Below are 17,832 nucleotides of genomic sequence, written 5' to 3' on the forward strand. Positions count from 1 at the left end.
GATAAAATAAAATATATTTATAATATACTCTTCTTATATTTAAAGGAGCCCTGGTTGTACAAACGGTTAGGCACTCGGCTACTAACTAAAAGGTTGGTGGTTCAAATCCACCCAGCGGCTCTGTGGGAGAAAGACCTGGTGATCTGCTTCCGCAAAGATTATAGCCAAGAAAACCCTATCCGGCAGTTTTACTCTGTCACACGGGGTTGCTATGAGTTGGAATTGACTCGATGGCACTCAACAGCAACAACAATATTTATTGATTGATTGTTGGCTTTCTCAATCCACAGCTTCACCATCTATGTATAAAGATGCTGAAAAAGATGAAACATACGTATCAGAAAGTTCTGATGCAGAAAGGTCTTCTCCAAAGAAACTGGTTGGGACTATGAATAAGAAATAAAAATATGATGAAAGCTATTTTTCCCTTGGCTTTACACATGGTTAATAAATGACTGTGTTATTAGTTTTGAAAGTATTATGGTGCCAACTAAGTTGTAACATCATTTGGAAACCAATCACTCAGAGTTTAAAGAAAAAGGCATTAAATATTTTAAATGTAGATGTGATGAGCTCTTTAGAAGCTAAAAATTGTTACTTCTTTTCATATTCGAAATGAAAACACCTCCAAAGTACCTTACAAAGTTATATTGGCTGGGGAAGCATACGCCTTAGCTGAAAGACTTGTAATGCCTGTGCAGTTGACATTGTGAACGCGCTGGATGAAACGTCAGCAAAAGAAACTACGGCGGTGCCACTCAGTAACTTGTTGCATCCAAGATTTAGCTATAAATACGATGACTGAGTTAATATTTCATCTGTGGAATTGTACTTTGTCTCACAAATAGGACAAATTTATACACATAGCTGGTCTTGCTGTTTTGCTTCTATTTGTCTGGTATCTGCCCCAACTAAGAATCATTGAAGATCTTTTATGGGGATGCTTGGCAACAAACGCAAAGGGTTGAATAACTTTTTTGACAACGAACCTGCTGCTTGGCAAGATACACAGGGTATGGAATACCCTTCTTTGAATCGCATGGTTTATCCTGGAACAACTCTGGTGACATTTGCACTGATGACACAAAAGCCAAGGTGGATAAACTGCTGCCATCTTAGCGTGAATTAAGGTTGGAGCATTAAAGTGTACTAGTATTCTTCACTGCCACATACTCCTCGTTTAAAAAGAAGGAAGAAAAAGCCAGTTTTGCTTAAGAATGCCCTTGATGAAGCTAGGGAAATTGTTAATTTCATTAACTCTCAACCCCTTGAATGCTGTTGTTGTTGTGAGCTGTTGCCTAGTCAACTCCGACGCATGGTGACCTCATGTGTGTCAGAGTAGAGCTGTGCTCCATAGGGTTTTCAAGGCTGTGAGTTTTCAGAAGCAGATTGCCAGGCCTGTCTCCTGAGGTGCCTCTGGATGGGTTCGAACTGCCAACCCTTTGGTTAGTAGTCAAGAGCTTAACCGTTTGTGCCACTCAGGGACTCCACTCCTTGAATACACGTCTTTTGTGTGATAAAATAAGAACTTAACACATGAAGCACATCTACTGCACGCTGAAGTGGGATGGTTTTCTCAAGGAGAGGCATCTGTGCAACTGTTTGATTTGTGAGCTAAACAAGTTACTTTTGTCTTCGAACTCCATTTTTACTTGAAAGAACAAGAGACAGACAAACTACAATATTTGCACTGTGGTATTTGGCAGACAGAGTGTAGAAAATGAACAAAGTGAACCTGTTACTTCAAGGAAAACAATTGACAATTTTTCCTGCCAATGATAAAATGTGAGCATTCAAGAGAAAATTAGGATACTGTAAAACTCGAATCCACCAGCTTGGCAGCTTCCTAATACTTTCCTGATAAATAGATGGTGATGTCAATGAATTTTTGGTGTTTATTACGATATTTGGTATTTTTTATGTATTGTACATACATATTTTCTGTCAACATTTGGGAGATCTGTATAACTCAGTAAACCATTTATTTTCCAAATGAAAAATGCGTGGTCTTGCAAAAGTATTCACAAATGAGATATCCATTCAAAGTATGAAATAAACCAGTGGATTTTCATATAACAGAATATGAGAAGTTAATTATTATAGCTTCTGATTCCACATTGCAACTAACCATTAAAAACTATTACTTGTAGAGGTTATAGGGTCACTATGAGTGGGAAACAACGCAATGCAAATGGGTTTTTTTTTAATCAAATATCCATAATTATTTGAAAAGGTTATTAAAATACTCCTCCTTTTTTTCAACTACATATCCATAAGGCACTTGATTTTCTACATGTTTTTCAACCAAAACAACACATCACAATAGATTGAATGCAGAAGCAGATATAGAGTTATCTTCTATTAACTCAGACATTGAAGAGATTTGTAAAAATGTAAAACAAGGCTACTCTTCGTTTTTTTTTTTTATTTTGGAAAATACAGTTCAAGAATGTTATTTGTGTTACCATGTAATGGGTTTATCTTTGTTATTTTAAATGAAGAAATATATATATTTAAAATTTCTCAGTGTTAATTTCTAATGCAGTGAATATCAGCAAATATAATCAGATAAACAAAAGCTCATTAGGGTCCTCAGTAATTTCTAAGAGTGTAGTGTTGTCCTGAGACCAAAAGCTTGAGAACTACTGTGCTAAATTATACCTCTGCAGACCACTTACTCACTATGCGCTCACCAACCCCCAAAATTGAGTCATGAATATTCAAGGCTATATGAATTGCCTAAATTTTCTTATTCATTCCCACTGGTTCTCATTCTTGCTCCACCTCCAGCCAATTGCAAACTTTTGCTCCATTTCCTACAGCCCAACTCTGATCCTATCTATGGCAACCATTCCCGGTTTTCTTCCCTGCCGACAAAATCCATTTTGTTTCTATCTCCTGTCAATGGCCTCAACCTTCAGGGCAGGATATGGCTCTCTCCAGGCCCATGGAGGAATCTTAATTTTTTTAACCCAATCATAGTGATCTCATTCCCTTTGCCATGTGAATGGTTTAAGCATGCTCATGTGACACCTTTGTGGCCAAGGAGACATCATAAGTCTGTTGAGGTGCCTGGGGAGGTTTTCTTCCATCTTAAAACAAGATATAAGACAGGGTTGATTCCCTCTTTATGCCTGAATGTTGTTGTTGACGTATGAATCCTGGGACCACTGCAGCCATTTGGGGCCCGTGAGGAGAACCAGCCGAGTGAATAAGCCAATGGGTAGAGGATGGCAAAGCATAAAGATAGAGGCAACCCAGTCCTTGATGAAATCGTTGTGCTATAAAATTAACTAGCCCTTCAAATGCCCAGTTTCTAGATTTCTTATTAGGTAGCTAATACATCTCCTGTGGCCTAAGCCATTTTAGTCCGAGTTTACCTTTACTTTTAACTGAAAACATCCAAATCCCTCAGACATTAACATAATTTGTTTTTACTTGTCTCCCCACCCTCTCCCCAGTCTGGCCCTCCATCTTCTGATTTCCTTGGGTGAGAAGCCAGTGTAGTAGAGGTAAGAGCACAGGCTTTAGATCTAGACTGCCCTGGCCCAAAGTTTGGCTCAGTCACAGCCTAGCTGGTGAGACTGAGGGCAAGTTATTGAATCTCTCTGTACCTTGGTTTCCTCAACTGAAAAGTGGATAATAAGAGGACTGTTTCATAGGGTTATTGTGAGGATTGAAGTAGTCAACACATTTAAAGCATTTGGAGCAGGGTCCACCTTCCTTCAATCCATAAAAGGGGAAATTCAGGCAAAGTAAAACTTTCAGTGACTGGTGTTTTTCGTCACAATTTGTTTAGACTAAAACATTAGGTCGAACCATAGGAAGTTACCAATAACCAACCATTTTGATCAACAAAAACAGCAATTTCATGTGATTCAATCTAATACTCCTGGAAGTTGTTCTCCAGAACGATGAAAATGCCGGAAAACGAGAGAAGCCAAAGAGCCAGCTCAGCGCGTAGCCACCAGAGATTAAACAGGTCAGCTGCCAAAGAGTCAACCTCTCCTACAGAGACACACTTATAAGCAGGCAGCAAGAGCTGCACATTAAAACAAGCAAATGAGATTATGTGTATAGGATTTGAAAACAGTAAAGTGCTGTCCAAATATTATTACAAAAGGAACAATTGTTTGTCATAAGCAATCTTTAGTGCCTTTTCCGTGAAAGATATACATTTCAATAGTACTATGTTTGGCATTTCGGCTTTTCACTTGAAAAGACCAGAATGTAAAGGAATTCATTGGCAGCACTATAGCCAGTGTGGATTTTGTTCATCTCATGATCCTGGGTCGACCACATGGACTGTAAGAAAATATGTTTTCTTAAGCTTTTGAGAGTCTGATAACTGAGGTGTCTTTCTTCATTAAATTGGTCTAACTTCCACGTAGAGGATAATTACATAGTAAGAACTGTGTCCTTTTGACACCCTCCCCGTGGGATAATAGCATACCAGCAGTCAGCTAAAATGAACTTCATTTCTTCAAAACCCCCCAAATTTGGCAAATTCTGTGTATGAACCACTCACCACCATGCCCAGTGCAGCCGAGTGCTGGAGCTCTCCCTGTCCTGGCTCTGTCCCCAGTTTCATAAACAGAGCTGTTACAAATCAGAAGCTATGCAAGATGGGCCAGAAGAATGTGGTGGCCTTATATTACCTTACAGGACATTTCCTCTTGGGATAGGGAGCTACCAGGTTTCCAGGAGAAACGTCGCTCCCCTTTTGATGTTTACAAGGGAGGGACTCAGACTACCCAGGTGTGACCTCCCACACCTGAGTGAGCAAACTCAGAGGTGATTGGGGGTTAAGAAGGAGCTTTAGAATGTGGGCTGGGAGAAGAAATGGTTCACTCTCTGTTCAAAGGTTCAGTTTCTGCTTGTAATGTGGGTCTGTGCCCTGGAATTCTGATGTGGATCTATTCATACCCATGGAAACCATCCCTGCAGAGGTCTGGCATGGGTCTATGATGCTAAGCTACACTTGTACCAGGAACAGAGCCAGCTCAGAAGCTCCCTGGTGGTCTGAGGCCTAACCCAAATCTCCCTTTTGTTTCCCAAATGGGCTTTATCCCAAGCTCTGGGAAAATAATAAAGCAATGTTAAATGTGAATCAATCATGAAGCCTGTAGGAACTCCAAGCTTAGACTCAAAGTCTGGCCTTCAGAATTGCCACCCTATGGCCAGTGTCAAGTTAACCTGGCCACCGTGTGGAGCAGTCTTAGGCTGTGGGACATAGGATGAGACCACCCAAAGTTTGACTTTCTTGTTGGATATATCTAGTTAGGACTCTTGTGCTTCCCATAGGAGCCTGGGTGGCCCAGTGGTTAAGCACTTGGCTGCTAACTGAAAGGTTGGTGGTTTGAACCCACCATGTGGCTCCATGGGAGAAAGATGTGGCAGTCTGCTTCTGTAAAGATTACAGCCTTGGAAGCCCTATGGGGCAGTTCTACTCTGTCCTATAGGGTTGCTATGAGTCGGAATCGACTCAGCGGCAACAGGTTTGGTTTTTGATTTGGTGCTTCCATCTCTTCTATCCTCCCCCTCCCCCTCCACATCTGGGATAGTAGTTACCTCTGGGAGGAGAGAGAATAGGACTGGAGAAGGAAAAAAGGTGACTTCAACTTATTTGCAATGTTCTATTTCTTTTCTAAAATTAAAATGTCTGTGGCAAATCTTTCATGACCAAATATTTACATGAGATATTTTGGTGGGTGATTTCATTACACTGTACTTTTCTGAATCTTTAAACTTAATACTGTACTTCAAAATGCTAACAGTGGTGAACTTAGTAGTGATATCTTTTATTTCAGTTATGTTTTCTCACATTTCTTCTAATGAGCATATTTTCCTTTTCTGATCAGAAAAAAAAAATCACTTTTAAAGCATGTATTGAACAATCGTTTTTGCAAGATGTTTATGAGGTGGGTGCTATGTGGAGAGCTATATGGACAAGTTCCCTGTGCTTTATAATAAGGTGACACTTGAGGGCACAACTTATATGTACAAGGTCATTTGGGGAACAAGATAAAAACATTTAACACCATAGCATAGAATGGGACTGTAATGTGTTGAACTCCTGAACTGGTCCGAGGTAAGTATATAAGTGGCAGCATTTTCAGCTTGTACCTCAATCAGGAAGTTAGCTCATCAACCAAAATGAGATTATAATAGCCCTGCCTTTGCTGCTGAGAGACAGAGACACAAAGAGAGGAAGCAGAGCAACAGTCTGGAACAAGCAGGGAGAGCCATTGCCGGGATGGTCAGCAAAGGAGGCGATCCACATTTTCCAGAATGTAATGGAAGGAAGCAAAGCCTCCTTAGCAATTCAGTAATAAAGATGAAGACATTTCTGCAAATAAAAATAAGGCCTCTGGTAGAAATAAGAAAGCCAGCTCAGCGCAAACAGTATGGTGGGAGAATGGTAAGAGTACCTGAGATATATTGGCAGAAGGTAGACAATGCAACAAGCTGAGAATCAGATCAAATCAGAACCAGGGCTCATTGCTTAATGACTAAGGATCTCATCATTCACTGGTGAGAGGGACTGGAAGGTTGTTGCAAAGCTTCACAGTATAGTCTTTTTACTTTATTAAATATAAGAATACCTGAGTTGTGTATAGGAAAATGCATATAGGTCATATAGGTTTCAGAGTGTGTCAGTTCACTCTCAGCAGATACTTTGGTTACTATAAGACAGTCTCAAGTCAAAGAACCCAGCCAAGTATTGTTGAAGGTTTTGACTACCTTTGTTAAAATTCAGCTTTTAAGCCAGGTACAATTGATCCTTATTATTCACAGATTCAGTGTTGTGAATTCGCCTACTTGTTAAAACTTACTGGTAACCCTAAAACCAATACTCATGGTGCTTTCAAGGTCATTCTTGGGAATGTGCAGAGAGGCAAAAAGTTTGAGATGCCTGACGGGCACGTTTCTAAGGTCAAAAAAGGACAATCTGCCTCCAAGTCTTAGCTCTCATGCTGTTAACAAGTGTCTTTTTTGAAGTCTATTTGGTGCCATACTTTTCTCATTTTTGTGCTTTTTGTTGATTATTTCACTGTTTAAAATGGTCCCAAGTACAGTGCTGAAGTGTTGGCTAGTGTTTCTAGGCACAAGAAGACTGTGATGTGCCTTACGGAGACAATACATGTGTCAGATAAGCTTCATTCAAGGCATGAGTTATAACACTATTGGCTGTGAGTTCAATGTTAATGAATCAACAATATATATTAAATAAGATGTCTTTCAACAGAAATACACATAAAACAAGTTTACGTACTGATTGGTTGATGAAAATGTTGTGACCAGAGGCTTGCAGGAACCTGACCCTGTATTTCCCATAAGGGCAATGGTTCAGTATTTGCTAAATCAGTGTTTGCAGCAGATTTATAGGATATAACTACTGAGAATAATGAGAATCAACTATAATTAGTCCTGCTTTTCCAACTTACAGAATGTTACTTTGATAAAGTTTATTTCTCCTGGCTATGGTACATATTACAAAAAGGTCTGGTACACCTTCTTATCCCATCAGTCAACAAATATAGATTGAGCACATATTACCTAGCAGGCACTGGGTTAGGCACCAGACTACCATAATAAACAAAACAGATACAGCCTCTGCCATCTTGTAGGCATTCTGTTCTTCTCTTTATAAACATTCCATTTGGCCTGGACCTGATCTGGGTAGATCCATAAAAACTCAAAGAACCTTGACATTGTTGGGAACAAATTCCGTTATAACTTGTTTCTGGGTGAAACTAGCTGATACATGTATACTCATGAAAACCCAAGAAAGTGACATGGCAGGGAGAGTGGAGGTGGAAGATGGTCCACAGCTACAGTACTTTCCATTGTCAGTGACAATAGATGTGTTTTAGCTGCTAAAGATAAAGCGATTCTGAGAAATAATCTAGAATGGTGGTATTCAAACTCTTTTTTCCAAATGAAATCTTACACAGAACCCCAATATACCAAAATGGGAGTAAAGAGACCCATTTATTTCAACTATCATATGCTCCTTCCCTTTCTTCTTCCCAAGGCAGTCCTTGAGGCACATTTCCTGAACTAAAATGTTTTAGTTCAGTGTTTGCAAACAGGAGTAAAGTATATGTTCCCCTTCCGAATGAACAATATTCTTGCATGCCCCTAGTTTTACTTTTATTGTAGTGCTACTCAAGTCTGTACCAACTTTATTATAGATATAAATTCCTTATGCTCATAGCTCTTGAACAACTATAATAAAACAAACCTACAAAGTCAATACAAACATAACTACCAAACCAATAAAATTTAATTTAATAACATTAATTTAATTCGCCAAATGATGTTGTTTTGCTCCAGCTAAATTGCTATTGGTAACATGAATATGATAATGATTTTTATGAGGAAGTTTTTTATTGTTCTACATGCCTCTGCTAGTGTGTTTGTATGTGTGTGTGTGTGTGTGTGTGTTTATGTGTGTGTGTGTGTGTGTGTGTTTATGAAAGAGAGAGAAAACTCGATTTACTTTCTCCTTTTCTCTATTAAAAATACTGGGGCTACATGATATCGTTTGGCCTTCATTTCACATGAATATTGTTGAGATCTCTTCTGTTCTTTCCTATGTATCCCATGAAAATTAGAATAGTACTGCCTGATGTCAATGGGAAGATAAACAGGAACAGATATCCAGTCCTTGGTTATAAGGGGAACAGCTGAGTGATTCAGATAAAAGCTTATACGAGTTTTCATCAACATGAAACACTCATACAAGAGAAAAAGCAAATGTGGGAAAATGTTAATAATTAGTGAATCTTGGATCTATAATCAACACTCATGGAAGCAGCAGTCAAGAAATCAAACAACGCATTGCATTGGGCAGATTTGCTGCAAAAGACCTCTTTACAGTGCTAAAAAGCAAAGATGTCACTTTGAAGATTAGGATGCACCTGACCCAAAAAATGATATTTTCAATCACCTCATACATGTGCAAAAACTGGACAATGAATAAGGAAGAACGAAGAAGAATTGACACCTTTGAATTATGGTGTTGGCAAAGAATATTGAATATACCATGAACTATCAAAAGAATGAACAAATATTGTTTTGGAAGAAGTACAGCCAGAATGCTCCTTAGAAGCAATATGGTGAGACTACATCTCACATCCTTTGGACATGTTATCAGGAGGCATCAGTCCCTGGAGAAGGACATCATGCTTGGTAAAGTAGAGGGTCAGGGTAAAAGAGGAAGACCCTCAATGAGATGGATTGACACAGTGGCTGCAACAATGGGCTCAAGCATAACAACCATCATGAGAATGGCACAGGACCGGGCAGTGTGTCATTCTATTGTACATAGTGTCACTATGCATCAGAACCAGCTCAATGGCACCTAGCAACAACAACAACAAGTGAAGCGTATATGAATGTTCTTTTCTCTTGCAGTTGTCTGTAGGTTTGATATTTTTTCAACTAAAAAGTTGAGGAAAAAAGAAAAGGAATTCTCAGAGAGAACTCACAGCTCCCAACAATATGTCTATACACCCTAATTTTAGAAACATTGATGTACTCCAACTCTTTATTTTATAGATTAGAAAATTGAGGCCTGGAGAGTAAAAATGACTTATGGGGATATTACAGTGCTAATTAGTGGAGAATCAAGATTGGGACCTCAGTCTCCTTGTCCAGACCCTTTACCATACTGACTCAGTTTAGAACCCCACAATTCCTCACAGGATTATAGTCTGCTGTAAGAAATTGCTTGGGATTTTACAATAGGCCTGTGTTCCCAGAGCATGATTAAGCTGACCTTTTAGAAGATACCAGTTTGTATACCCCTAATACATCACAGTCATACCAAACAGAGTCTGTGTGGATGAAGAAGGGGCTGAGACTTCACTCTCTATGAAGCATTTCATTCTTAAACAGAAAAACAAAACAATAAAACTCTTTGTTCCTTACTCCATCGACCACCAAATCTTCCTTCAGGTCAGTAGTAGTGGCTGTACAGACCAGGGGGCATTACCTGGGGACAAGCACATGTCTAGACTCTTCTGAAAGAAACTTCCAGACTCTTAAGTTCTGCCTCTAGCCCCGTGCCCAAGGGGAAGGGGGGAATCCCTTAATTTTTCTGTACCTTAATTTCTTAGCAGTAAAAAAGAGATAATATAAAACTTAGGGAAAGAATAGAAAAATATTGTAAATTATTTTAAATAAAGTAATTTGAAAACAGGAGTGTGAAATAAAATGCAAAAGGTTTTAGGAAATGCTCATCATTTAAGCCATCTTTTTCCCTAAAGGGACAGAAATCAGATTCCAAGGTTAAATAACTGAACAATGGAAGATATGATTACTGTCAAAAGAACTGGAATGTTTAAGGCTTTGAGAAGAATTTGCGAAGAGTTTGAGCAAGTGCTATGATCTCCAGCCTATTGAGAGGGTCAAGCTCATGAGAAAAAAGCCCGGTGGGAAAGCCAAGTCATATTTAATGTGAAACACTGACACGACAGGTATTCATCAGAGAAAATTACATGCAAAGAGGGTCATTCGAAGACAATCTTATTTCCCCCTACTGCAAATATACAGAACTGCAAGTATATGGCAAATGTGAATTATCCTTTGGTTTTCTATAAACAGTCAACAACTTCTGTAAGCTATAATCTAGTTCTTAAGAGTCTACTCTTATGATTAAGTTGTGGATGAGCCCATTTGACTACAAACCTTAGAAGTTGCACAATCTTTTCCACAAATGTTAGGTTCACAGTTCATTAGGAGGATCCTGGATTCTGGGCTAGGGTGCCAGCTAGCATTCTGGTGCCTTTGGGAGAGTCTGGTGGTGGGAAATACAAGGCTGTAAACTGTCTGGGCAATTGGGAAACAAAAGTTTATAAGCTGCCTGGGTAATTGCACTTATTGTTTATGCTTCTACTCCACCTCCCTTTGGAGCACAAAGGAAACCAGCGGGGCCCAGTCCAGCCAGGGGTTGAAAGTTTTGAAACAGTATCTGACCTAGTAGAATGAGTGGATTGACTAGGAAGGTGGTTTCTGGTGAGGATTGCCTCTTAATGTTGCTTGAGTCACTTCCCTCCTTCCTCATATTCATACTCCACTGGAGGATGTCACTCAATTTCATGGTTGCATCTACCATCCATTTGCGCCAAGGGTATCCTTTCCCAAATTTGTATCTCCAGCCCAGATCTGTCTTACACACTATTATATTGCATAGTGGAGTCCTGCGGACACCTCAGGCTCAACACGTCCCAAACTAAGTTCAACAGCTCCTCGGCTCCCTGTCTGCTCCTCCTCCTGTGTTTGCTATCTCAGTTGAAGTCATCACTAGACACGTGAGAGTCAACTTGACTCTTCCTGACATTCTCATATATATATCTTGACTCTCCCCTCTTCTCCATCCTTGCTATGACTGTCTGTTTCATCATCTGTTCCTCACCTTGCTGTATTATTCTAGCCTGGTGCTCCTGCGTTTAACTTGTTCCCCTCGACTTGATCCTTCAGTGACTCCTCATTGCACACAAGAAAAAATTCAAGTTCTTCAGGACAGTGGTCAAGGCCTTGCACTCTGACTGCTACCGCTCCTCGACTCAACACTTACATTCCACCAGTGCCAACTCATCTGTATTCTACACACCCTCTATACTGTTTCTAGGCTACGTGCCTTTTTTCATGCTTCTCCTTATACCTGAAATGCCCTTCTTCAGCCCGACTTCCGCATGTCTGGCTAACATCTACACTAAGCCTTTTAGACTTAGTTCAGGGGTTTACTCTTCCTGGAAGAAGTTCTTGCCTTTCCAGGTTGGGTTAAGGATGGCTCCTTTGCAAAACCTAAGCACCCACAGTAAACCTCTCTCATTTAATATATGTTCTTGTTTTATAGTTATCTCTTTTATCTCACTTTTACACTCTGTCCCTTAATGAGCAGAGACCCTATATCCTCCTTATTCAATGAAAGCACTCCAATAATGCTGGCTGAGTGAATGAATAAACGTTCTAAGTTTGCTTTTCTGGTCCTCAAGGAACTCGTTCCAAAACAAATACCTATGATATCATATACCTCTCCCCAACAAGGGGCCTCTTGGACCCTCCTTGAGGTAAGGTGAGCTGGCAGCTTTACTACTTGCTACATGGAGTTTACTAAACAATAGCCCTGGAAGGACTCAATGGTTGATGCTACAGGCCAAAGATCTGAATGACAGTGCAAGGAAAGTCTGGACTCAAGAAATGGGGTTGTAATAGTGGCTAACTAATCCTATGAATCGAGCTGTCTTCTTGCTCTTAATCTCCTTAAGCTCTAAATGAGAGATTTGAATTAGATAAATTCTGAATTCCCTTCAGAAATACCATTGGCTGAAACAAAGTGGCTTTGCCTCAGGATTAAAGAGTGCTGGATGATGAGAAGAACACAGACATTTACTGTGGGCACTCTATTGTGGTATCCCGTTCCCCAGAGCAGGGGTTCTCAACTGGGGGTGATTTTGCACCCCTGGGAGGCATTTGGCAATGATGGAAACATTTTTTATTGTTGGCATCTGGTGGGTAGAGGCCAGGGATGCTGCTAAACAGCCTGCAGTGCACAGGACAGCCTCCACAGCAAAGAATTATCCAGCCCCAAATGTCAACAGTGCTGAGGCGGAAAAACTGCCCTAGAGCCTTAGCCCTTCCCCTTTGCCTCCTAGTTTGTCAATGGACCCCATGGCTCAGGTTCAGTGGCTCCATGTGCTGTACAAAACAGAAAAGCTGTGCCTTCAGCAGGCACTAGGAAAAGCTACAGACACTGGACCCCCTGAGGAGAGTCTGAAGTTGTGTGTGTTTAAAGCAAAACGTTTAGGGTACTCATTTGTTCAGGATTCACCCAGGCAAAGTCTCATCCAGACTCTCACATTCCAGTGTCCTAACTAAATGAGATGGAGGTAGGCAAGGTTGGTTCTGGACAAAATGGGGGAGAAGTCAATTTTATAATATCCTACCTACTCCTAGTGAACTGTCCGTTGTGTTACTGGTTCCTGCCCAGGAGGGATTCCCAGTCTAGTGGAGGATGGACAATTTAGTGACCACCTTCCCTCTTCACATTGGAAATATTTCCATGAAACCTTCCCAGGATACTGGGGAGCCCTCTTTGATCCCTTCCTCCTTAATTCCATAGTTCTTCTGATTTGTATTGCACAGCCTGGTGCATAGTTACATGGTTTGATGGTGTCCATTATAGTCATATTTCTAATTAGATTGCAAACCCTTTCAGGGGCTTCCATGGCCCCTCAGTGCTTACTGCGGCCCTGAGTCTGTAGCAGACATTGACTAAAAACTTGTTTGATTAATTTTTACTTTCTAAGGCGATAATTAACTAATTACAATAAACCAACTCCTGCTAATGAGAAAATGATTCCTTTGCTAGAAACGTTCCTCCTTCTCTTGCAACTCTATCGTATTCTAGTACTTCTTATAGTAGGAATTTTAGACTGGGTAGCAGGAGATCGTATTCCAAGAAGGGGACGATGTTATGGGTTACTAAAAGCTGGAGGTCTGCTTTCCATTTACACCTGGCTAGGATGCGAAGCTGTCATAGGAACACTTTCCTCAATTCCTACTACAGTCCCACGGGAAGTGGTGGGAGTGTCACTCTTTTTGCCTCCTTTCCAAACTTCTGGTTGAAATAGAAGCCAAAAGTGCACGTAGTCAGAGGGAATTTGTGGCAGAACCATGTGATGGGAAGAGGATTTGTGGTATCTCCCGCCTTTCTGTGTCTCTTCTTCCTATTCTTTCCAAGCTCGTGTTTGAGTTAGGTTATTACTAATGTCTGGCTGGGCTAAGACTTGGGACTATTATAACTAAGAATTTTCATGATTCTATCATATAACATGCCTGCATTTTTTATGATACTGGTAACATCTGTTGCTGTTAGATACTCTTGCATCAGCAGAATATACAGAATTTTCAGGACTACTACCCACTTTTCAAATCTGTGAGTACAGATCAGGAAACACTTTCAGAAACTACCTGGTTAGGCCTTTCGGGCTAAACTAGTCAAGATATGGACCTTAAAATGACTATTTTCTCATACAAAAATGTATACATACATTGTTATGTGACCCTAATTGCTCTCCCTACACTGTGACAGCACACTCCTCCTTTCCACCCCTGATGAAATGACTATTTTCTATAATTGCTTGTATTAAGTGGTCATCTTTAGTACTGGCTCACCAAAGCATAAATGAAGGGGTAGCAATTAATGTCAGCTCCCTGCCGTTGAATTGAAATTAAATCACACCTGATAATTAAGACGCTTATAATTCTAAGTCTTGACAGAAAGAGTCCTTGACTAAGAGTCAGGAGACTTGGCATCTGATCCCTGTTGTACCCCTGACCTTGAGCCTCTCTAGTTCCCTTTTTCTCAAACGTGATAGTTGCACCTGCTCTGCCTGCCTCGCAGGTTTGCTGTGAGGAGAAGGGGAGTACGTGGCAGTGCTCCCCTCCCCTTTAAGAACTCCTCTTACAACTGTCTGTTCCTTTTCATCCTGTAAATAGAGCCTCTCATATTGATGTGTTCTGTGCTATTACCAAAGAACAACTGGAGAAAAACTCAAAGTAAGGCGCTCTGGTGGCACAACAGTTAAGCACTAAGCTGCTAAACCAAAGGTTGGTGGTTCAAATCCACGCAGTGGCTCTGCAGAAGAAAAGACCTGGCGATATGCTCCCATAAAGACTACAGGCTAGAAGACCCTGTGGGGCAGTTCCACTTGTCACATGGGGTCACTATGAGTCAGAATCAACTTGACAGCACCTAACAACAATAAGCTTGGCAATAGAAGCCCGAAGGCCAGCTGCACCCCTTCACTCTTTGCTAGCCTGATTGCCTTCCATTTGCAGGCTTCCCTCGCTAGTAGTCGCTCGTTTCCCAAAATTCCCCTGGAGAGTTGGAGGCTTAGTGCTTCACAGATGCCAACGTTTTGCAGTCAATGTCCCATGTCCCCGGGATGGTAGAGCGAGGGGAAACGACAGCCCCATTCTGAATGCCTCCCACCCTGCACCACCTGCACCTTCCAATGCACTCAGGGCGTCATTTCTCCACGGGTAGCCGGGCCACTCACAGTTGCTTCCAGGCTCCCCAGAGGCCGAGTCTTCTTCCAACCCAAGGCTCTCCCACGGCATTACCCGCCAGCCTGGCTGGGATCCTGCATTGTGCTGCAGTGAACTGAGTGTTGGTGGGAAATATTATGCAATTTTAAGGGATTATGGTAATGTGTATTCACCCTCAATTTAATCATAAGTATAGACAGTTAAACGCTAGATTATAGGCATCAGAAGTTGTTTATTGTTTACTGAAAACCAAGAGGGTAGTACAATGTTCTCCAACAGTACATATTCATTAAGGGAGAAAAAGGAAGTGCTTCTAAAAGTCCCCACTGCATATAATTTACTCTAATGAATACCCACAGAGAATGTGCTTCATGTCAAATACAAGTTAATTTTCTCTCTGGCTCTTTCCCATGAGCTTGCCACTAGGCCATAAATACTTAATCTCAACACTACTGGAAACCCTTACTGAATACTCGTACTGGAATAATTCCCTCAAACTTGATTTCTTTCCTCATTGTGTCAGCTCTAGGTGTTTGTGCCTTTGGCTCTGTTAGCCCCTCCACCTTTTATTCAGTCTTTCCTGGGGTCCCCAACATGGGACACCCTCATGGAGAATCATCACTCTCTTGTATTACCTCCTCAACAACTTCCTTCCATGGGTCCTTTGGCCTCCAGAGAACCCCATTCTCATTTCTGCATCATAGGAAAACAAGAAAAAATAACCAGCAATGAACCCAGATGTATGTGCTTAACTGCATGAATACACAGTTGGGGGAATTCTCATCGACACCCTTTAACACTTTCTGTTGCAGTTATTGTTCCTCAAGATTGTTCAACATTTGTTATTGCTCTGATTTACGTCTTAAACAAGAATCACCATCTTTCAGTTGGGGATTCTAACCAAAAGGTTAGTGATTCGAACCCACTCAGCAGCTTCAAAAAAGGAAAGATCTGGTGATCTGCTTCCATAAAAACTATAGCCTAGAAAACCCGATGGAGCAGTTCTTCTCTGTCACATGAGGTTGCTATGAGTTGAAATTGACTTGATGTTCCTAAAAACAAGAAGCCTCATCATCAGATTCATAATGTCTACTCTGAAAAATACATATTCCAAGGGTACAGAATTGATCCTTTGAGGAAAAGAAATTACTATTCAGGGTGCTAAAGTTAATTATTAAAATGCAATGAGATGACAGTGATGCTGGAAAATAATCGGATTATGTAATTGGAGGCGTTCCTGCTCTGTCAAAGGCCAACATCTCCCTCCTCATGTGCTCTGGATCCCTTCTTGTCTTCTCAAAAACCTCACTCCTGCAGCTTCCCCTCTATATTCTGAAACATCAATTTATTTTTCTGTGTTGGATCATACATTTAAACAAACAAAACTTGCTCTAGTATCTGTCATCTTAAAAAAACAAAACAAAACTGTTCCTTGACCCCATGTCTTCCTCCAGCGTTTCTCTATTTCTTATTGTTAGCTTGTCCTTTGTTCCTGTCTCAGCTTCTAGCCACCCATTCTGTCCTTAACCTGCTCCAGCTGGGTGTTGGAAAACATAGTCTCTAGTTGAGGGGCCATGTGCCCAGTTAACATGCGAAGTGGGGGATTTTATTACCAGATGGAAGAAGGAGAGCTTACGCACTGGGGGCTGTTAGCTGTCTGCCACATTACCCTTCTCTAGAACCCTACAAGCACCTTGGAATGCTTTAACTTTGAGTCAGGGTAAACTTGCTCTTTTTTTTGACTGAAAATATTTTGCCCTTCTTCTTGAATGATAGGTTATCTACGTTGACAGTTTTTATTTTCATACTTGAAAAATATTTCTTCTCTATCTTTTATTGCAAATGAGAATTCTGCCCACAGTCTAATTGTTGTTCTTTTGTAGATAAACTGCTTATTTTCCCCCGGCTGCTTTTAAACCCTTCGTTTTTCTTTGATGATCTATCTACAGTTTCACAATGATGTGGCTTGGGGTTGCTTTCTTTTTATTTATCTGGTTTGAGATTCATTTAATTCCTAAATCTGAGGATTTGTATTTTTCATCAGCTCTGGAAAATTCCTTGTTGATTTTTTAATGTTAAATGACATCAACATTTAATGCTAATAATTCTCTCTATTTTTAGAAAATGTCCGTTAACTGTGCTTTAAACTTTCTCATTCTGTCTTCCATTGTGTTTTGTTATTTCTCTCTCTCTCTCTCTCTCTCTCACACACACACACACACACACACACACACACACACACACATATTTTGTCTCTCAGTACTGCATTCTATGTAAGTTCTTTGGGCTATCTTCCTGCTCATAATTCTCCTGTGTCTTTTCTTTACAACAAAATAAAATATTCTATTAAAGTACTGTACTGTCTTATTTTTAAAATTCATACACACCCACTCTGGGGTGGATTACCCAATAAGCAAGGTAAGCACATGCTTAGGGCATCAACAAAACAGGGGCACCGGTTGTCCAAGGCGAAGATCCACAGATGTCAAGCAGAGGGACATAAAGAAGAGCAAGCGTGCAATGATGATTTAAGACTCGACATATTATTCTTATTATGTATGGAAGTAGATATTGTTCAGCAGCTTAACTGTGATGAAATCATTGAAGAATTTGTAAGAGCAAAGAATAGAAAGAAATGTTTTTAATTATAACATGTTAGAGATGAAAGATCTAAAAATAAAATGTAATAATTTGTTGTAATTGTTTTCGGTTCATTAAATTTTCTTTTATGATATTTTCATATCTTCATTTATAATTATAGCATTT

Source organism: Trichechus manatus, unplaced genomic scaffold (genome assembly GCF_000243295.1).
Source record: "Trichechus manatus latirostris isolate Lorelei unplaced genomic scaffold, TriManLat1.0 scaffold00090, whole genome shotgun sequence".
Lineage (NCBI taxonomy): Eukaryota > Metazoa > Chordata > Mammalia > Sirenia > Trichechidae > Trichechus > Trichechus manatus.